Raw genomic sequence first — 23,883 nt, 5'->3', positions numbered from 1 at the left:
AGGGTCAATCGGCACACAATGATTGACAGTCCTACCTTGCCAAGAGGACAAATCTGGCATTTAGAATCCTCTGTTATGAGGACAAGAACTCCAAATAACCAGACGGGTCGGTGGGCCTGAACCTCTCTCCTCCCTAAGCAGGGACATCTCTTTGCTAAGATTCGTGCCTCTGATGACGTCAGATGATACCCAGGTGAATTGTTTCTATTGCTTAATTAATTCATTATTGGTTAACCTTAAGACATTTAGCGCTAAACGCAGCAAGCAAATTTATCAATGGGAATTCTGAATTTGTTGTATCTGTTGCCTTAATAAATCATTTATCTTTTCAACTTTGCAAAGCTTTCTTAGTCAAAGTCCTTGAGAGGGCTCTGACAGGCAAATGTTGACTCCGATAAGTGGCTACACACACACTCCTTTAGGCATAAGCCGTTGACCAAGTCTGGGACTAAGACTGGATCCAGGTGCACCTAGACTCCTCTCTAAGAAGGAGTTTAGAAAGCAAGGGGTCCCTTCTGAACCCTGTGACTCAATGGGAGGGCCTTCCCCCCAACCACATGTCAGACTCCTACTCCTAATGTGACATCCTCCTACAAGAAAAAAAAACATTACAGGGCAAGAATTAATCTAATTGAGATTAGCCTAAATTAGAATTCTAATCAATTTCTTTACAGATGAGGTTTATAGCACTGATTTGTTGTAGTCACCTGTGAGGTTGTAGAGGGGGTGTACACACCTTGGCAAGGTGTTACCAGGCTGTTGTAAAGGCCTTTTTGTCATTTCCAGTGCAAAGCTTTTCCTTTCTGCCTTCTCCCTTTTCTGCATGCCCTTCAGCCTTTCAGCCTTTCCTTCCTGCCTTAACACTTTCTTTCTCTCTTTTTTCTTTTCTTTCTATCTTTCCTCCCTCTCCCTGTCTCCCTCTCCCTGCCTCCCTCCCTGCCTCCCTCCCTCTCATGTCCCTTGTTCGTATCTTTTTTTCTTTCTTTCTTCCTCCCTTCCATCCTTTCTTCCTTTCTTCATTTCTTTCTTCCTTTATTTCTTGCTTTCTTTCTTCCTTTCCTTCCTTTCTTCAGCAGCAGAGAATATCTGGTGCCAGCTTTATCTAAATCTGGACAATGTTTGCACCCACTGAATGTGCCTGTCATGCCAGTTAGCAGAAGGAGCGCATCAGGCCCACTCAGTTCAGTTCTAAAGGAAAAGGAGATCTCCACAGTGTGGGCAAACAGTTACTCGGGCTGACTCCCACCCAGAGCCTCAATTAACTAGCAGCATCTTCAGGACATCAAATTTACTTACCACCTATGACAAGAAAGCAAAGCTGCAGTGAGCAAGGCTGAACAGTGCTTTCACATCACTATCAGAGAGTCTAGGTGCTGCTGCTGTTTAGTGGGTAAGTGAGTACAGATCTCAATGTTGTGCTATTCTTTGACATTTTTAGAACAGGACCTTCCCCTCTCTTTGCAGGTTCCTGGATGTTGTGCAGAATCAATCTCTTTCATCTTGTCAGAGGAGCTGTGTAGTCTGCTGTGGACAATGGATCCTGCTCCATCTTTCCTCCTACATGCTGCAGTTTTCAAACTGCTCCAGTCTAGTTTACGATGTCTTAAAAATAAGCAATGCATCGCTTGTTACAAGGACTTTCTTTTTCCTCAGTTTCCTGCCTGACAGTTGTGCAGGCACATCTCTGGGGGTCAACAGCTCTGTCTAGTAGCGGTGTTTCTCACCAGTTATGTAAAGCACTGAACTGCAATGTAAAGCAGTTTACTTCACACTGTTCTACAAAAGACATGAGGGAATTTCTATCTAGGATAAAAAAAAAGGATATGAGGAGAACAAAAAAACACCATGAGACTTTGCTCACAGTTCAATATGAAATACTTAAACCACAAAACTCACTCTTCAAGCTAGCAGAGAACAGACACCATCCAAGCTTACCAGGAAGACATAATGAAGCACAGATCAAAACACGTCCATGAACCGATGAGGTTCTTTAGATGTGAGGATAACCCTAAGGTATAGTCATTGAATCCATGGTGATCCAAAGACAAATAATCTGAAATACTTCAATGGATAAGTTAAGATGGCTTTTTGAATAAAACAGGAAGAATTTTGAAAAGCATTTGTAAAATCCAGAATTTTCAAAAAAGGTTGCAAATATGTAGTTTTAAGAAATAGCAAAGGTTTGTTTTTTCTTTTTTTAATACTCAGAATTTTTACTTGGGTTATCTTGTGGGCATAAATCAGATAAATCCATTAAAAAAATAAAAAGGCTTTTGGGAGCATATGATCACTGCCAAATATCTTGATGTTTGTACTATTTTTGGCTATGTAATGAAAAATTCATTCCAGTTATGTATATATCATCGTCAATCGATTTGATTTTAATGCCCCAAAATATGAAGTGGGTTTCAGCACCAGCAGCTGAGAAAAAACTACTTCACAATAGAAGGAACTAGGAAAAAAATCCTTTAAACATTTTTGTTTGTTTGTTTTATTCAATTTCTCTAGTACCTCTTCAGGGGAAAAAAAAATCTTGATTGCGTATCTAAACTACTTGTGAAGCTACTGAGGACAAAGATAGCCATTTCATTGTTGATAGTAGCCAGAATACATAAATGATGCTGCATTTAATTTTACAAGCAATTATATATGTGTACAGAACTGGTTCTACTCATGCACAGGGAAATATTTAAGGGGGAAATTTTTGCTGTGTCCCCATTTGATGCCTTTCCTAGAACAGTTAACAGCTTCAGAAACAAAATTCCATTTTCTAAATAATTATGAACTTTAGCAATGGTTACATTAAATAATCAAAAATTGATTCAGAACTTTCTAATGCAGGAAACTGAAGCTGTCTTTTAAGAATAGCTTGGGGTAGTAATGAAATTATATTATTAGCACAAAGATTAATATGATTTCAAGAAGATATTCTTGGCCATCAGCTTAATATAAAGACATAGAACAGGAAAGTAATCATCTCACTCCGGAAATAACTAATGGCTTTGTCAGAAATTATAATGTCAGCCATGGAATTGAACGACAAAGTCTTAGAGAAACCTAAACGCAGAAACAAAAGAGCTACATATTTGTAGCGTCTGATGATTGCTCTCTATGGCCAGAAGTGATATACACGACAACAATCTGACGTACAAAAATCTATTTGAAGGTATCTGTAAAATACATTTCCTTCAGGTTACCTGATGAGTTTGTTTCAGCTAAATGCTCGTAGTTTATTTCTGAAGAGTTCTCAAGATTACTGCAGTAATATTAGTCAAACATTGGGGCAGCTAGCTACCATGCACCAGCAAACACGCAGGCGGAACAGTCTGTGCTCACAGTAAGATGAGTGAAAAAAGAGAAAAACAATGAAAAAACAGAAAACCTTGATAGTGAAAACCTTGATAGAAAATCTTTAGAGTGAAAAAAGAGAAAACCTTGCTGTTTGTATATAGGCCAGCTCCTCACATTATTATTACAATGATTGGAGAGTGCATATATATCACTAAATTTTGTTTTACTGTATAGGTTAAACACTGCTTGTTCATAATTATAAGAAAAGGAATTAGGAAGAGGATAAGGGGAATGAGGAATTTAAATCTTTACTACATTTCAGGAAGTCAAAGGGGAAGTGATTAAGAGACCAAATAATCATCTGATTTTAAGTAAAAGCTCAATATGGGTGCTTCTTCCACCTTTGAAGTTAAAATAAATAGCTATGGTTGTAAAAGACAGAAGTTCTTTCCAAGGGAAATGCTGTCCAGCTGGTAGTAGTAAGGGTTGAAAGAAAAAATGATAGTGGTTCGTCTTGAAAGAGCATCACTAATGAAAATAGATTCATGGAACGTGTATAATACTAACCATGTGATTACTAGGGTTTTAGTGATTATGTCTGAGGAATGTTTTAATGGTTATATTTAAGGAGCATTTGGGAAATTGTATGCTACATGAGTCAGCTTACTTATTGATTTACTTCTTACATAGCTACTGATGTTCTACCTGTAGACAACTGAGCTCTACAAAACTATATGATCAGGAGAATTTATTTGCTTTCTGATATCTTTGAAACATTTAGAAGTTTGTTTGGGGCTCTTTTTCCTAAATTTTATTTTTTAGAAACAGAAATACAGAAGTCACCGCTCGGCATTCCAAGAGAGTGAAATGTTATTTTGTCATTTTATTATGTCACTGCTTCTCTGCATATTGCAAAGCCTAACACTATATGACATCATGGGCTTGGTGTTAATTCATTCAGCAGAGAAGTTGTTAAATAAGGTACTTAGCTGTCTGCCCTCCTTATGGATCTATCAGCCTTATTTAAGGCAATTGAGCAGCAAAGCCAGGGATGTTTCTACAGATGCCTGTTCTGTTGAAAATGAGACATACAAGCTAAAATTCTGAAAGCAGCAAAATTGTGGGTTTGAAATGCATGGCACTCATGAACTTTAGGAGAAAATGCACAGCTACACTATAAGTTTTTTCGAAAGGCGAAAGCAGAAACTCATGCCTGTGACAAGATGATGTTAGAAGAGCGCTCATGTTAGATTTTTGTCTGGGCCTTTGAAGTCAAATACAGTCTGATCTTTATCTCTAAGTCAGATTTATATTTATCTCTCAAACACTCCTTTTTCCCCTGCTCTTTTTCAAATATCATGATTTGCCTTTACCCCATCCAAGAGGAGGTGTGCATGTGCGTGAGCAAGACAAGCTACTAGACTGATCTACAAAGACTGTTATATCTGGGTAAAAAAAAAAAGAAAAAAGAAAAAAAAAGCAATTTTATTTTCTCTGAGTGATTTTCTGTTAGTTTTCTTTAGCACATTAACACTAGTTCTCTTCGAATGGGCTCAGTCATTCCTTTTAACTGTGTTGTTACCAAACAAGTTGTTTTGAAGAAGTTTAAAAGAGTCCCACTGGGAAGAAGAGAAGCACAGAAAATAATAATAATAAAAAAGACAAAACCAAAAAAACTGTGCTTAATTTACAGTATTTTCATCTTGAGAAAGCTGTCAGATATTTCACCTAATCATCTGACAAAGTGCCTTCATAACTGTTCTGTGTAACAGGGTTAAGCTGATGGTGCTACGGGAGTCATAAATCAGGTTTTCTTTGCTTTAGTCAGTCTTAATTGTGCCTAGATGTTATTAGAGTCTAGTTACTTGTGCGTTCTAAACAAATGTTAGAGCTGTGCAAAACACAGCCTTCACAGCATTTATATGAAGATTTTCTTCGCTTTCCTTATTTGTGGGTTCTCTGCTTCCCCAGATTTGGTTTCTGTCTGACATTTCAATTAGGCTACAAGTGGTAGGATAATCACTATAGTAGCTGGGAAAAAGTACCCTTTCACTCCTTTAGGGGTCAACGGTGTCTTCAAGACTATAAATACAGAAACCGTAGGCATCAGAGAGGACTGAACAGAATGTCATGCTCTTGAGCTAAGGAAATGACACAACCACTGAGAACTTCTAGATGACTGTATCAATTGCTGCAGTCATCCAAGAGACAAAGATATGATCACATTTCCCAGGCCTATTAGGCCTATTTGGAAATTTTCAGTAGACACCAGGTAGGGTTTTTCTTTCTCAAGAAAACTGGGTTTTTCAGGAATTGTGTTTTTGTTGGTCAGATATGTGACATTCCTTCAAAAACTCCAGCTTTTCATCAAAGCACACCCACATCATCTAACCTCTAATAATTTGGGGGAAAGAAAAAAATTGTTCTGGCAGAAGAAGGAAAGGCTGACAGATAATGAAATATTTTCCTCAGAAAATTAAGATTAAGGAAGAAAAAAAAAATCTTTCCTTTTTCACTTGCCTCTTGCTAATACACTTGAGTATAACTCCCAGCTCATTCTCTCTCCATATAGCTGGATCACTATTTGCAGTGGTGCCTTGTGAATGGCCTCCAGCTCTGGAATTCCTCCATCCAATGCAAAACCAAGTGGATTGGCCTGATTTGTGTCTGCTCAGACTCACCTGGTTCTGAGGAGAAGGAAACCCACAGTAGGAGAAAGAGACTTTGGTTTTATACCACAAGTAAAATTTAAGATACTTGCAAGATCTTTCTTCAAAGATTCATGCTAGAAAGTGCACTCTGCAGGTGTTGTCTAGAAAGATGTTTTTCACAAAGCCCTTCGTATTCCCATCACCTGGTGTATGATATCTCATCCAATGGCAGAGAATAAGTTTCAGAGGTCTGGAGAACCTAGATGTATTAGTGCTATATGACACCTTTATTCTTATCTAGATCTGAAGAAAAGAGAGACTGTGATATCCTTTGAAATAATACTGTAAAGATTTAGGAAACTCTATTTATAAAAAAGATCAATTTGTTGGAGCAGGGACCATGTGTTTGATGTATGTTTATGGAGCACCTACTGGGATGAGTTGCCTGTCTGCTGCTTCTTACATTCTTGTGATTTTAATAGCAGTTAATTGCAATAATTTGTACCTTATCTGACAAGTGAGATGCCTGGGGAATTTAGTTAGGGGAAAAAGCTAAAGCAAATTAAAACAAAAACAACAGCAACACACAAACAATTATAGAGGGAAAAATTGAGAAGCTCAGTTCATCAGAAACTCTCCCTTGAGTGGCACAGTTGTTTGTTTGTTTGTGTGTTTAATGAAAAGACAGAGGCAAACCCACAATGGAAATAGAATGGACTTATAAAATAAGTGATATCTGTATGAAACTATCTTTCCAGTTGCATTACTGCAAAGCAAAGAGTATCAGCTGACCTTAATTGCCAAGAATAACACTTCATATCTCATTTTTGCAAATAATACATTTTGCCAGCACAAATTTCCAGAATTTACCTACATGCATGTGTTTGTACTAGATAGATAGATAGATAGATACTGTACTAATTGGTTAAGTAAAAAAAATGTAAAGTGTTGGAAAAAAATAGCTTTTCACCTCTTAAACTCCTTTATCTTTACTGTGGTGACATCTCCACAGCCTTCAGTAATGTCTGAAAATACAAGGTTGTGTTAACTGCTCCCTGAAATCAATGGGAGTCATCTTCAATCACAGTAAAAATTACCTTCATAGGCCATTTGCAATTTAAAACTTAGAGTTTTTCTAATCACAATCCTGAGGTAAAATCTTTCACATAAAACAGTTTCAGAGAAAGAAAAGAAGAGGGGAAAAAAAAAAAAAAGGTATTTCTGAAGTGGATTTTAGATTTTTCTCCCAAACCTTAATCCAAAAGAATTAGTGAAAAGAAAACCACAAAATAGTTAAAATTTCCAGGGAAAGCATAAGCCATGTTATTGTCTTTAGTGCCATTCATTTGAATGTCTATCTGTGTACCATTTTTTATTTTGAAGTAAATGGATGAAAAGTATGAAGCATCCAACTGAGACTACAAATGGTGGGCCAAATTCTGTTTAGTCGCAAAAACCAGTTTATCTGAGAACGAGTTTCAGAACATTTTAAGAGAGAAAAAATGGCGGTTTTACATGTGTTTACAGTGCATGTAAAAAGAAATAGTGCTTACTTTGCAGATTTTTTTGTATTGCCTTGAGTAGGTTAATTATTATTTGTGTCATTTCTGGTTGAAACAGCAGTTCCAGCATTTTCCAGTTCTAAAAGCATCAGACCAAGTTGTTGATCTAGCAAGGTTTCCAGTTCAGTAGAAATTCGGCTTCTGATTCAACTGTAACTAGAATAATCCTAATTAAATTCCCATTTGAGTCCATCTAAATTTCACAACAATAGTTTGGGTTTAGTTCCAATATATGAAAAAATACTGGTTTTTGGTCTGAAATCTTTCTGACTCCCTAGCTGTGAGGAATAGTGTATCAAAGACTTTGAAACATTGAGGGACTGTGGCAAGAGTGAGACCTCATGGGCTCTGAAAATAACCAAGTAGTTGTTTTCCCTGAGTAGTGCCAGTGCAGGAGAATATACGAATCCAAGGACAGATCCTTAGCGCAGGAATATAGGCAGAACATAAGACAAGAACTAGGCTTATAAATTGGTGTATTCTATCAGGAAGGCAACAGAAAAGTTTAGAGTCATTAAATCCCAGTAGAGCTGAAACTGCAATTTGCCAGCTCCCAGAAGCACCTGATACACAAAATGAGGAAAACCCAACAGCAATAACAAAACCCACCTGCATTTCTTGGGTATCAGAAACGCATAAGAAACAAAGGAACAGTCATGACTCAATCCAGTGAAGGAAGCCTTTTTTTTTTATACATACACTGTCCACTATAATATTGTATAAAATATTGACACATACATTTAGGCATTCTGAGGAATACTGTTGAATTTAAACTGATTTGGGCAGCTGGAATTAAAAAGTTGCTAAAATGCTATTGTTTCTATCATTAATAGATTCTTTAAAAGGCTCCTCCCTGCCCATGGAAAAGATGTCAGTTTAGAAACTGAAGCAAATAAGCAGAAGAGTGAAATCATAGTTGGCTTAATGAACATTTCAGAGATACTTTATTACACTAGATCTAGTTCTCATGATTTTCTCTCTAGGTGCTGTTATTCTTGAATAAGCAACCTTTAATTACTTTCCCAGGCTTTTAAAGGATGCCGTCCCCCTCCCTTTGCTGCACCCTAAGTTAAACTAGTATCTTATATTGTTGTTACTTATGGTGACTTCTTTCAAAAGGTGACTATTTTTTTTTTTTTTTTGAACAGTGGTTCCCAGCCTACCAGGCATTTCTGAATGACATCAGAAACTCAGACTTTTTAACTGTAGTCACAGATTTTGACGAGAGTGATTTGGAACAGACTTTTTAACCCTGTCTTTCAAAAAAAAGATGCTTAATTGCATTCAAAGTGTCTGCTGAATAGGTGGCTGAGTGTCTAACACCAGGCTATGCTCCTGTGCAGACTTCCAATGCAATGCTGAAGCAAGTCATTGTTCTTTGTTCCCAGTCTCCAGCTCATGGCTCTATTCTGTTTCATTCCTGTTTTGGAGACAGAAACCATTATCTTTATTAGGTGCTGAAATATTGTGCTATCAAGGACAAATAAACACTTCAGTTTTAGCACTGTGTGAGACTACTAGGTCAAATCATGACAGAGGAGGGTAACTCCTTTTTTATGTCTATATATGACTAGAGGATTGAAAGAAATGCTTTCCATAGACATCCCTCATGCTATGTAATTCTGATTAGCAGGAGAACCATGTCCCTGAAGATGCCGCAATTACATAGCCAACACGATATCATGTAAAATCCAATCCTTTCTCTCTCTGTCCTGTTTCAAAAGAAGTGGGCTTATGTATGAATAACATTTCTCTGTTTGAAAGAAAGAAGTTCTCTTAGACTGCAGTTTATGAGGTCTCATAATAAGCATTTCTTTTTTTTTTCCCTTAAAAATGAAAGTATTTTCTTGTAAAGTTATCAAAATGGAGTTCATACAATTTGCAAAGCACAAGCAATGTTCTAGTCTTGTTCAATCGCTTTCATCTTACAAGCTCTCCCTGAGGTGTGAGTGATGAAGGAAACCCTTTCAGTCCTGTTCTGAGATGATCTTGGAAAGGAGGGGGAAGAAGACTCCAAATGGATGTGATTGCTCTAGGGCCTGAACTGCAGTTTTCAGAAGCAGCAACTCATTCTGTGAGGCATCAAAGCCTGTTGTCACATACTTTTTAAGCACTAAAATTTCCTCTGTCTGAGGTATTATTCAAAATGTCCTTTTCGGGGCTGAAGATAAAGAACATCACAATGTCTAGACAGTGGATATGTGGCCCAGCAAAATGCTTCTGGCAGAGTATGCATTTAATCTTGCTTTTGACTGTATAAAGAGCTGGTTATTTCTGGAGGAAAACTAATTGATTTATGTGCTGATGAAGGAGCTGTTTAAAGAGGTTGTTTTTAATTGTTTCTGATGTGTAGTATGTTATACCTATTATGAGCGGAAATGTCAGTGCCTTCAAAAAGAACACAAGTCTGATAGTTCACTTTTCTCTGCAACCTCTTGCGGGCTATAAGGCTCTCGGACACAGAATTTCACAAATAAAATAGTAAAAACCAGTGCTAAGTCCAGCCAATAAAAAGAAGCAAACAAACCCCTAGGTGCATGTGTTTAGAGCACAGTGATTGAACCACTTATTTAGAAAGTAGGAGAACTGAGTTATAAACCACGTATAGGGTCCCAGTTTGACCACCAGGCTAAGAAGCATCACAGTCCTGAAATAACCTACTTTCAGTGCAGGAAACAATATAGGACTGATAGAGAGAAAAAGCTAAAAGAAGCTTCAACCTGAAGCTCACAAAGAAAGACTTTAATGGCTTGGACGTTAAGTAGGCGACTAGTTTGCTGTTTTGATGAATAACAAAACTGTTCTTCAGAAGAACCATACAAAAACATATGGGATCTTCCTGAAGTAGAGGAAAAAGTCTATGAAGATGATGAGGGGACTGGAACATCTGTCCTGTGAGGAAAGACTGAGGGAGCTGGGCTTGTTTAGCCTGAAGAAGAGAAGGCTGAGAGGGGACCTTATAAATGCCTATAAATATTTAAAGGGTGGGTGTCAAGAAGAAGCGGACAGACTCTTTTCAGTGGTGCCTAGTGACAGGACAAGGGGCAATGGGCACAAACTGAAGCATAGGAAGTTCCATCTGAACATGAGAAAGAACTTCTTCCCTCTGAGGGTGACGGAGCCCTGGAACAGGCTGCCCAGGGAGGTTGTGGAGTCTCCTTCTCTGAAGATATTCAAAACCCCACCTGGACAAGGTCCTGTGCAGCCTGCTGTAGGTGACCCTGCGTTGGCAGGGAGATTGGACCAGATAATCCCCAGAGGTCCCTTCCAACACCTAACATTCTGTGATTCTGTGAAGTCAGCTGCCTTGCAAAAGCAAAAGCTACATAAACAACTGTCCATCAAGACCAACTGTCCTTCAAGAGTGAAATGAGTACAGGAGGATCATGCAATAATAAAACTATGCTATTCTCTTTGTTCTGCTGAGACAGCAGCGAAGTCGCTGGCTGCTGTGTTCTAGGAGCCATAGAAAAGGTTACTGATCATGCGTGGGGCAATGTAATATGTCTCTGTGGTTTCCTCCTTGAAAAATATTGCAGATGAGGGCGGATAGTGTGTATACAGACTCGATATGTGACAACATGATGCCTGTGTGGGTGATTGCAAACAGTCACTGAGGCAACAAGTACAGACCTCTCTACAAGAAAGCCCAGAAGAATAGGTTGCAGCCTTTCTTACTGAAGTGAATCAGCCCAGAATAAAAGTGATTGATAAGAGTTGTGGATAAATAAAATAGCTTCCATGTTGCAGAGCTAGCTTTGCAGCTCTGTGTTGTGCCATGTATCTGCCAATACGAACACAGGTTAAAAGAAAATAGGGTGTCTTCTGCTGAGGACCCCCAGAATGGGCTTATTTGGTGTTGCATGTTGTTTACTTGCAAATTTTTTTAAAAGCTCCAGAAAAAGATTTTGCTGTATTTGTTCCATATTCTTACCACTGTTGTGCTTGACTGCAGTGCATTCAAGCATATCATAGTTTTTTGAAAGCTGAAGTATAAGCTATAGCTCAAACATGTATAAGACAACAAGGGAACTGCTCAGATGTGTTCAGGTAGCTACACCAAATTCAGAGGTGCACACCTATTGCTAAGGGAAGCTAACTATGATGGACATTAAGATGCACAGAGTTCTGGTTAAACCCTCTCAATGCTTTGAGTGGTTCCCTCAGTAACCCCTGTGGTGGGTTAACCTTGACTGGCTGCCAGGTGCCCACTAAGCTGCTCTCTCACTCCCCCTCCTCAGCAGGACAGGGACAAAAAACAAGTTCAAAAAACGTGTGGGTAAAGATAAGGACACGAAATCACTGTCATTGCCAAAACAGACTTAATTTAAGGAAGATTAATTTAATTTACTGCCAATTAATAACACAGTAGGATAATGAGAAAAAAACCCAAACAAAAAATGCACCATATCATCATTTCCCCCTCTTTCTTCCTAGGCTCAGCTTCACTCCAGACTCTTCTACCTCTTTCACCCCAAAGGAGTGCAGGAGGATGGGGAATAACACTTTGTTTCTGCCACTCCTCACATTCTTCCCCTGCTTCAGCATGGGGTCCTTCATGAACTTCTCTAGTGTGGGTCATTCAGTTCAAGAGCTGCTTTAGTGTGGGCCCCTTCCACAGCGTAGTCCTTCAGTAACAGAATACTCCAGTGTGAGTCCGCCATGGACTTAGCAGGCATGGTGATGTTGGATTGATGGTTGGACTTGATGATCTTAGAGGTCTTTACCAACCTATGATTCTATGATTCAGTTCCTGCCAGAAAACCTGTTCCTGCATGGGCATCTCTCCACAGGCTGCCGCTTCCTTCAAGGGTACACCCACCTGCTCCAGCACGGGGTCCTCTATGGGCTACAGGGTGGATATCTGCTCCACTGTGGACCTCCACGGGCTGCAGGGGAACAGCCTGCCTCACTATGGTCTTCCCCATGGGCTGCAGGAGAATCTCTGTTCTGGCACCTGGAGCAACTCCTCTTCTCCTTCGCCACTGACCTTGGTGTCACCAGGGTTGTTTGTCTCACATTTTCTCTCTCCTATTTCACAGCTGCTGCACAGTGTTTTTCACCCGTTCTTAAATATGTTATCACAGTGGCACCACCAGTATAGCCAATAGGTCTGTGGCAGGTCTGTCTTAGAGATGTCTGGAATTGGTTCTGTCTGATATGGGGAAGCTCCTGGTGTCTTCTCACAGAAGCCATCCCTGCAGCCCCGCACTACCAAAACCTTGCCACATAAACCCAATACATCCTCTCAACCTGTGATCAGCGACCATGGGACCCTGTTTACTCTTGACTGGGTCAGTTAGTTTATCTAGGTGTGATTTATGCATCAGGGGAGGTTAAGATTAGATATTTGGAAAAATTTCTTTACTGAAAGAGTGGTCAGACATTGGAATAGGCTGCCCAGAGAGGTGGTTGAATCACCATCCCTGGAGGTTTTCAAAAAACGTGTAGATGTGGCACTTCAGGATATGGTTTAGTAGTAATGGTGCTGTTAGGTGGCTGTTTGGACTTGATGATCTTAGAAGTCTTTTCCAACCTATGATTCTATGATTCTATTTCTTTTCCTGTCTCTTGTCATTGATTTTATGCTGAATAAACATTAACCAGTTACCATACAAACCAAGATACCCTTTCATTCAAAGAATCATAAAATTTCTAAGGTGAGAAGGGACCTCTGGAGATATTCCAGTCCAATCCCCTGTACAAAGCAGGATCAACTTGAACAGGTTGCTTGTGCCCATGTTACAGTCCAGTTTTTAATATCTCCAAGGATGAAGACTCCACAACATGTCTGTGTTGGTCGGTTCTAGTGTTCAACCATCCTCACAGTAAAAATGTATCTTCTTAAATAAAATTTCCTGTATTTCAGTTTATGCCCATTGTCTATTATCCTTTCACTGACAGGAGTCTGGCTCCAAATAACTTTTTTTTAGATTGTACTAATCCATGTTTTGTTGGAGGTTCCTCAGTGTTCCTGCACTGCAGGGCTATTTCTCTTTCCTTTTCGTTTTTCTGCCTTCTCTTGCTTTAATCAAGAGGTGAGATAAGTTGTCCCTCACTACAATTCTTTCAAGACTGATTGTATCTCTAGAAGACAGTTCAGCTATCTTTGGTAGTACAACTGCAAGCTCTTGAGTTTGATTCAGGAACTACTGGGTAAAATTTCATCACCTGGGTTACATGGAACAGACTGGATGATCACAATAGGGGTTTTTTTAGCCTCTGAATCTATGATTCTCTTTTTCTCTCTTTGTCTTATACACTTTTCTCTCCCAGTCTCACATACCTCCCTCTCCTATCGACCCTGACACAGCATAGATTTATTTGGCTGTAATCCTTGTCTGTAGCATTTCCCTGTCTTTTAAATTAGTACACTGGGATCAGCTGCTCCCATTCATCTCAGTAGGAGACCAGAGAGGTACAATACAACTGTACTATGAGAGGAGGATGTACAGAGGGGAAGTATGGCAAAACTCATATAATCTGTTATTTTAGTTTGACTACTAATTAGCAAAGCAATTTGCAAAAGCAGAACTGCAATATATGTCACACTGGCTCCGTCTGCCTCCTGTTAGTGAGGAGGCGATTGATTCATTGTGCATTTTTTCTCTCCCTTTCTCTCACCTCCTGTTGTGTGAGCACCAGCTCATCAGAGCCAGTGGCCATTAAGATGTTTTCTTGGTGAGAGCGGAGATGAGATGCCAGAATCTGGAATCTAATCATCTATATACACCATTCTTCCAGGGCTTTTAGTGTTTATCAGGCTTATGGTGTCAGAAGACTGTTTAGTACTTTAGGAGTATTTGATTCAATCGCATCTGGTTTGGTAGACTTCATGGGAACTGTCAAATTTTCTTTTTGATTTACTGGAGGGTGCAGACCAAGGAATCCCTTCTGCTGCAGTCTGAATGCATGGAAAAGCTCCTTGCCTACTGGCAACCTTAGGCAGATCCAGGAATCAGCCTGTGTGAAACAGTTTACAGCAGAGATGATCTTGGGACTTTGTCAGAGCTCAGTGAAGACAATGAAAAGATCATTGGTTTTTCTGCTTGCTTAGGCTCATTAATAAATGCCTAGGTAGTAAATGCTAAACCCGTTGGGACAGGGACTGTTACCCATGCTGCAGTCAAGTAGCACACAAGGAAAACCTCTGTGGGCCTGGTTGATCATTTGAAATATTCTTCAATGGAAAACTCACTTTTCAAAGATGAAACGCTAATTTTACTAGATTATTTTTTCTCTATTAAGAAACCATTCAATACACCAGAATCTGCTTGATCCTTTCCTAGCTATAGGTTACACTCCTCATCCAGGTGAGATCCTACATCGTAAATGCAGAACAATGTCCATCACCAGTGTGTTCCAGTGATTCAAAAATATGCAGCAATGTCGTCCCAAAAATGGGATCATTTACCTCGTGTGTAGTACGCCAATATACACACAGAGCAGAGGTATTGTCTTTATTGCATATTTGCACAGATATGGGTGCTAGGTGATAATTCCACAAACCTAGCACACCACTTAGCAGAGTCACAAGGGCTATATAGGTTTGCAAAACCAAAGAAATTACTCATTACAGTCTGACTGGTTCATCGCATTATATGCTTATCTTAACGGTATACTCCCTCCTTACTTAATTATGCATGTGTGCAATTATTAGTAAAATTAAGGTTTTACATCTGAAAACTAAGGTCTATATGAAAAACGTGGTAGTGTTCACTCATTGAGGAAAAGCATAAAATCAAAAGGAGTTCTGAGGATGGGACACAGCTGCAGCAGGCATGTGAGGAATCCACTAAAATAGCAACTCCCTGCAATATACCATAGAGGATGGAGCAGAGTGAAGATTCCGTGGCCATGCTCCGTGATTGTAAAGCAGGAAGAAATGGTCCTCTAGAACTGACAAGCATCTCATCTGGCCCCCTAAGCCAACGAGTGTTCGAAACCTTGCCAAAGTGCTATCCTCTTGTGAACTTTACTCATTTTAATACCAAAACACACCTCTGTCCTGAAGGCTACCTGCCTCCGAGGTGCGACCACCCCTCTTCGAGTCTGTGCTCTCAATTTTTCGTAAACCATATCTTTAAACGTGAAGCGAGAGAATTTTACACCAATCATGATAAAAAGTATGTAAGACTACAGTCACTCAAACTCCATCTTAAAGGTAGAAAGGATATAAAAATAGCCAGGGAAATCGGGGATTTTCGGAGAAGAAGATAACACCATAGATTTTCGGAGGAGAAGAAGATAACACCGTGAGCAAGTCAAGGGAAACTCCGCCTCAGACTGCCTCCCACAACCAGGATTGGCCGACGGGCTGAGCCTTGCTTCTCCCCCCCTTGGGATGCCTTGGGTGACACTTAAACTAAGCACTTTTCTCGGGAATAGTTACTCCCTAATGTTTACAGCCAGGCTGTATTATTTATAACCTTTTCACATGTTTTATATTTGCACGTGCTTTCTTGCAGACAGTCACTATCACCGGCAATTCAAAAAACCTCTATACCTGTTGCACAAATAAAACTGCACTGTTTAAGCAGCCAGTTGTCACAGTTTCTCACTGAATGCAACAAAATGCGGCCGTGCCAGTTCCTGAGCACGACTGGACTGAAGGTGCAGACTGCCATTAGTGTATCCAGAATCATGGTAGTTTAATGTACATATTAAACGCGACTGGACTTGTTGTGGCAAATTGGATGTCACCCAAAATTTAAACCTAGCCGCACCTAGCCTCTCACTCCGGTGAAGATTGTTTCTACCAAATTAACGCGACAGCATGCTTGCACACTAGGGGGGTGCAGTCTTTTTGGTTCTGAATTGAGTTGGTTGTTGCGATCTCCCCATGCCACCTTTATCTTTTTCCTAGTTACCCTAGACTTTTGTTAACTTCATGCTTCATCAGAAACCATCCAGCTTTTGGTGCCTTCTGGGATGGATGTTCCCCTTTTATCAGTCTGTTAGCTCCTCTTCAAGGGCGTAATTTTTAGTTAGGCATGCATTTTTTATACAAAGCAGTCATGCCTAAATTAAACAATGTAACTACGACCTATTTCCGCCGTATATTACTACAACCTAAGCATTACTATGATCTAAATTTTTCTGCCTGATATCAGTAATGGGAGGGACTTCAAACACCCTGACATCTGCTGGGAAGACTACACAGTCAGGCACACACAGTCCAGGAGGTTCCTGCAGAGCATCAATGATAACTTTCTGACTCAAGTGGTGGAGGAGCCAACGAGCAGAGGTGTGCTGCTGGACCTTGTACTGATGAACAAAGAAGGGCTGGTTGAGGATGTGAAGGTTGTGGGTAGCCTTGGCTGCAATGACCATGAAATGGGGGAGTTTAGGATCCTGCATGGTAGGATCAAAACGTTGGAGTTCAGGAGAGCTAACTTTGGCCTCTTCAAGGAGCTACTTGGAGGAATCCCATGGGTCTGGGCTCTAGAAAGTAGGGGGGTCCAAGAGAACTGGTCGCTGTTTAAGCATCACTTCCTCCTTGCTCAAGATCGGTGCATCCCCATGAGCAAGAAATCTAGCAAAGGAGGCAGGAGACCCACATGGATGAGCAAGGTGCTTCTAGTGGAAATCAGACAGAAGAAAAAGGTCTATGGAATGTGGAAAGAGGGACAGACCACTTACGAAGTATACAGGAATGTTTTCAGAGCATGCAGGGAAGAAATGAGGAAGGCTAAGGTTCACCTGGAATTAAATCTGGCAAGGGATATCAAAGACAACAAGAAGGGCTTCTTCAAGTGCATCAGCAGCAAATGAAAGACTAGGGAAAATGTGGGGCCACTGCTGAATGAGGCGGGTGTCTTGATGACAGATGATACAGAGAAGGCAGAGTTACTGAATGCCTTCTTTGCTTCCGTCTTCAGTGCCAAGGCCAGCCCACAGGAATCCCAGGCCCTGGAGGTATGAGAGAAAGCCTAGAGAAAGGAAGACCTCCCCTTGCTTAAGGAGGACTGTTTGAGAGATCATTTAAGTAATTTCGACACCCACAAATCCATGGGCCCCAATGGAATGTACCCACGAGTGCTGAGAGAGCTGGCGAATGTCATTGCTGAGCCACTCTCCATCATCTTTGAGAGGTCCTGGAGGACAGGAGAGGTGCCCGAGGACTGGAGAAAGGCCAATGTCACTCCAATCTTCAAAAAGGGCAAGAAGGAGGACCCAGGAAACTACAGGCCGGTCAACCTCACCTCCATCCCTGGAAAGATGATGGAGCAGGTCATTCTGGAGGTCATCATTAAGCAAGTGGAGGAAAAGAAGGTTATCAGGAGTAGTCAACATGGATTCACCAAGCGGAAATCATACTTGACCGATCTGATAGCTTTCTATGATGGCATGACTGGCTGGGTAGTGGAGGGGAGAGCCGTGGATGTCGTCTACCTAGACTTCAGCAAGGCTTTCGACACTGTCTCCCATAATATCCTCCTAGGGAAGCTGAGGAAGTGTGGGCTGGATGAGTGGTCAGTGAGGTGTATTGAGAACTGGCTGAATGGCAGGGCTACGAGGATGATGAGGGGACTGGAGCATCTCTCCTACGAGGAAAGGCTGAGGGAGCTGGGCTTGTTTAGCCTGCAGAAGAGAAGGCTGAGAGGGGACCTTATAAATGCTTACAAATATCTGAAGGGTGGGTGTCAGGAGGATGGGGTCAGACTCTTTTCAGTGGAGCCCAGCAACAGGACAAGGGGCAATGGGCACAAACTGAAGCATAGAAGTTCGATCTGAAGATGAGGAAGAACTTCTTCCTTCTGAGGGTGACGGAGCACTGGAACACGCTGCCCAGAGAGGTAGTGGATTTTCCTTCTCTGGAGATATTCAAAACCCATCTGGACAAGGTCCTGTGCAGCCTGCTCTAGATACCCTGCTTTAGTAGGGGGATTGGACTAGATGACCCACAGAGGTCCCTTCCAACCCCTAACATTCTGTGATTCTGTGATTCTGTATTAGGAAATAGTTTGAGGAAAAAGCCTCAGTGTTGGGGAATTTCCTCATAGTTACAATTAAAACAAGGAAAAACCCTCTTTTGAGTTCTTTTGTTTTCACAATTGAAGTCTGCAATTCAGGCAGTGATAAACTCTGTGGATTATCAGATTATTCACAGTACATCTCTGTAATGAAGCCATCAAATCCTCTTCTTTCTCTGGTATCAAATTATTTACCTCAAGCATGTCTGTAACTTCACCTCTTTTAAAGATTTAATTTCTCGTAGAGGTACCTTTTTAACAAGTGTAGTAGATCATCACTTACATTTTGTAATTTTCAATACTACTTTAATTTGACATTTCTTTCTTACACAGTTTTTCTGTGAAAGATGTTCTTGCCTTGGGTGTAACAGGACGGCATGTAAGATGAGGCCAGATTCAACCGCCGTTAAATCTGCTTACCCCACCACTATGGTGTGGTGCTGCTCAGCATATCACTAGAGATTAGGTTACCTAGAAGGTAAACATTACCATGATTAAACATGTTTGGTTGTCTAGACCTAAATTCCTTAAGCATCCCTATAAAAAACACCACTCTTCTTGGTGAAAAAATGAAAAAGAAAAAAAAAAAAGATGGATGTTACTCATCAATCAGATCTGCCAATTCGATGAATATTTTCAGTTCCCTCTGCAGCTGATTTACATCGCAGGTGGACAAGGTGAATTTATTAATAGGTACTCTGATTTACTGCAAACACTTTGAAAGCACAAATTGACATATTAGACATCCAAGGTTTTATTCCATGATGTACAGCCGTAAGATATGTTAAAGTAACCCTGTGTCTACTGCAAATAATCAAAGTTATGGAATATGAACAATGTGTTCATCTTCCACATTGTTGTGGAGGAGTCCAGGTTCTATTGATGTTTATTATTTGGTCTTGTGTCTGCTCCTTGGCCGCGTTAGGCCAGTACCTTCTTTTCTTCTGTTTCCCTCCTACTTGTTATGAGTTTTTACAACTGTCTCTGTCTGGCTTGCATTATCAACAGATTAGGTTCGAGGCAAGTGAAACATGTTTGTTGCTAGGCCAGCTTTTCCTCAGGTTCTCTCTTGCTAACTTATTTTGCTAAGTGGGTTCTGAGAACTTTAACATTTGCCACCGAGCCTGCAAAACACATTTGCAAATTATGGGGTGTGTGTGTGTTGTGTGTGTGTCTTTTACCTCCTTTGATGACTCCCTCAATCAAAGAAAATTGTTCCAGTATCCTTATCTTACTGTTCTCTTAAAAGAGGTGTATGGGTAAACGCCATAGCAGGGCTGTTCCTGGCACCATGATAGGCCCTGTCAGGGCCTTCTCCAGGATCACTTTACTGCCAAGTATTCTTGATACAAGCCACTTTTTATCTCCACAGCAATGCATCTGCTTTATGAGGTGTGTATGTAATCTCCACTTAAAGAACAAACACTGTGCTGAGAAGAAACTAGACCCCCAGCTAGTTCCTCAGTCAGATGTTGTTAATACCCCTGCTAGTTCCTCAGTCACTTCCTATCCATGATACTAAGTATTTATCCTGTGTGCGACTTTGCATATTTGTCAACAAGTTTATGATGACTATTCCTCTGTAAAATTGCTAAGTTTTTTGGACCAGTCCTTAAGACACAGAGCTTCCCAAATCAGGTCCACCAGATTTTTAGACCTTAATGTCAGCAGAATAATATATAACCATAAGTGGTATTTTATATGGTTATTCAAAGTAATTGTTAAGAATAAAGAAAATTTAAATCTAGACACTGCTAGAAATTCATAGTAGAGTCACACTATCAAGCATATGTACATAAACACACTAATTTGCATATATATGCACAGAAAACCTCAGATGCAAATAAGGGGTCCAAAGCATCTAACCATCTTTATATTTCCAAGAAACAGATTTCATATGAGCCAAACTTGCATTCAACATTGGAGGCCTTGGGACAAATACCACCAAAAAATGTAACAGGAAGTCAGATGTCAAGATTACCACTTGCCAAACTTCCCACTCTGCAGGAGAGCAACGTGCGTTAGCAGAGACAAAGAGCAGAGATAATTCATGTGCTAAAAGTATAAGTTCATTTGTAATGAACTTGTAGCATGAATTTCTATCAGTAGTGTACAGTTAAAAAATAATCTTTGAAATTTCAAATAGATTATTTATTATGATGATATTATTTTTATTAAAAATATTAAACATATTAATAGGTTTTCTTCATCTACAAGGGAAATGTTTAAGTCCAGAGTCTTGAGTCTCCTATCCTTATTCTCATTAAATATCAGTAATTATCTTTAAGAGGTCCTCTTGCCTTCATTGGACCAAGCCTGGAACCTCCTTGGGGAAGACAGGCAAACACTTCTGAAAGTAAGCTCACTCTTTTCGGTAGGTATGTTTATGTCAGTAGGCTGAGCTAGGCTAGCTTCTTCTAGTCCAGCTAATGGTTCTTATTCATTACAGCACCACAGTTAAAGTAAACTTCCAAGCAACATGAGTAGTGGAGGCAGGAAACAGTTTCTGCACTGTGAAAAAGTAAAAGTAAGATAAAAATGAGAGGTTTCTCTGTGGAAACAAGTATCTACAATTTGCATGCTGTTTGAGAGTAGATAGAGCAGCTATAAACAATAGTGTAATTCAGCTGAACAGCTTTGATAGAAATAATGCCCTGAGTGTTGAATCTAGCACTATGTTAGAAGCTGTCTGCCTCGTAAGACACTTATGAAAGGTAATTAGTGTTTCAATTAATGGTCTATCATTGTTCTATAACACTCACGCACAAATGATCATTCTTTTCTCTCTTTCATAATTGCTTAATTACAGATCTTTAGAAGCCGTAATATTTGAAATGGAGTAGAATCTGTGTAAAATATGCTCGGTAACCACCTCATTTTTACTTCCCAATTACTATTTTGGTGCTTTACATTCAGTTTCATTTTATAAATTCAGCTGCTGCTTCAACTTCATGGACTTAAACCATCTGCAGAACTGGCCTAAGAGTAAGACATATCTTCAACAGCTGTAACTTCATATTGGAGGTTCACTTCAAGTATGTTGGGAGTCGATGCCATGTGTCATTGGTAGTCATCCTGCCAGCATCAGAGACACATACCAAGCTCTTTGTAAGATCCATGGTACGCTTCAATCCACTAAAGGGAGGGTGACATTGGCTTAGAGGAAGCAGGTAGTCTCACTGTTCTCTTGTGAATCTGAATGCGCCATCAGTTGCCAGGGTTGTCAACTCCTTTTGCCTTCAACAGCCTTTATCTAGTTGACTTCCTCCTTTTTACTCATCAGGCCTCATGCTATTACTGCCAAAAGCTCATGAAGTCTTGTCTTGGTCAGGAGCTACACATAAAATACTCGTGAGCCACAATTAAATCACCCATGCAATATCCCATTTCTTTTTCTTTACCATCTGTTCTAATGCAAGCATTTTATTAGTCTGAAGGGCTTGTACGGATTCAGGATATGCTACCTTTATTTACACTGAATAATAAGCTAAGTCTACCCTATTTTTCTCAGCGCTTCAAGTATTGTCTCAGCTGTACTGCAAAGTGCATATTTACTCCTGCAAACCTACGTATCGAAAGAACAGCCATGGACAGAATCTTGATGTCCTTTTTAGCCAGTGTCTCTGTGCCTGTGTCAGAAATGCCATTTTCTATGTGAATGACTCAGGAAGGGGGACATGAGAAAGTTTTGTAAGGATTGAATAACCACTGCAGACAAAACTTAATGTTCTCTCAAAGATATTCTAATTTGTTACATTAGTGCAGATATTTCTGGTCCTGCTCTGTACTATTGGATAAACTTTTTTTTTGTGGGGGTGACATCACATCAGATGTTACGGAAACCGTGGCAGCAGACTTCTTTCTCAGTGTGGATTTGTTATGTCTGCAAGTTCAGGCAAAGGTGGCACTCACTTGGTTGCTGAGGATTTCATAAAGTTGCCAATGGGAACATCTGTTTCTAGGTTGTACTTTGTGACCTAGAGAGCAGCATACATACAGATTGCCCTCTCACACTCAGGGACTGTCAGCAGTCACAGTGTGTGGGGTTACTCTGGAACTCAGAGGTTTTGTTAGGTAACACTTCCATGATAGGGTTATGGCCTTAGAGCCTGCTGCCATGAAAATCAATATCTAATTGTAAACCATGTTTGGTTGATGTGCTGCAGGCACCCTGTCAGGTTTAAATTACCTTCTGCAATAGATGCAAGAACCCCTGGATTGATTAGGAGTTTTTGGCAGAGATAATTGCCTGTGGTTTTTAATTTGCATTGAGGCATGTATTGGCTGTCAGGATATGAAAAGGCTAAGTTTTCTGTGGCAAGCAAGAAATCTCCCCATTCCCCCAATGCACAAGCATTTAGCAGGGTTGGACAGGGCATAAGAACTATTCATAGAACAGGACTTTCCATGTTATTGAGACCATAAAAGAAATTCATTATTTCTCCGCTGTGAGACCTTCCTAGGAGCCTTCCAAAATATTACAGATATCATTGTTTGCTGCAGAAGGTACTGAGTAGTAAGTAATGTTAGGATAATGTGATTGCCAAAACATGGCTGTGGAAGGACACTACCAACTGACCTATAGCTGAAATAATTCAGCCAGGTGCTTTGCCTCATGCTCTTCTGAAACTTCAGTTCTCAATAGATTGGTTCCTCAGTGCAGATAAAGGGTGAGATCTTACTTCATTAACCATAGATGCTTAAAATTTAGGTTTTCAGTGTAAGCATATTCCATGGGCTCATTCTATAGTTAATGGAGCTACAGAAATATTTTTAAGATAATAATTGCATCCTAGAACAGGTGCCTAAAGTAGACAAGGTGCCTTTGGAGCTGCCTATTTCCATCTCTTAAGTACAAAGTCAGCAACACTAGTTTATATCAGCTTTTAGGTGAGACAATCCCATGTTATGTGACAAAGCAGCATGTGTTGTTGAAGCATGGTAAAGCCTGTGTTAATTCACTTCTGCGATGCCTCCTGGCCATGTGCTCCTGACCAGTGACTGGGCAGATCCTGCTGTTTTTCTTGTGGTCTCATTTTCTCATCCAGCTGTGTGGTATAATGCTTCCTTCAGTGATATAACTCCTCCAGGTTGTAGGGAAATTTTGCTTTCACTGAGCAAAATGCTTCACAAACCTGGTGATATAAAAAAAAAAAAAAATCCAAAAAGCCACCCAAAACAAAGAACAAGAACCTCCTTCCAAACAATATTTTGAAAGTCATCATTTTCTTCCTTCCCTGCATTTTTAACTTCAGACAAAGATTTTTTTCCCTGTAGTCTTTGAGTTCATTTCTCACTCATAGTACTGTGGTTTACATTATGCATTTTAGCAGTTTGTCTCTGCTAAAAATAAGTGTTATAATTGTGAATATAATTAGATTTGTTCCACACAATTGCATATAA

Source organism: Opisthocomus hoazin, chromosome 3, assembly GCF_030867145.1.
Source record: "Opisthocomus hoazin isolate bOpiHoa1 chromosome 3, bOpiHoa1.hap1, whole genome shotgun sequence".
In the NCBI taxonomy this organism is placed as follows: domain Eukaryota; kingdom Metazoa; phylum Chordata; class Aves; order Opisthocomiformes; family Opisthocomidae; genus Opisthocomus; species Opisthocomus hoazin.
Note: the sequence above shows the minus strand (reverse complement) of the source record.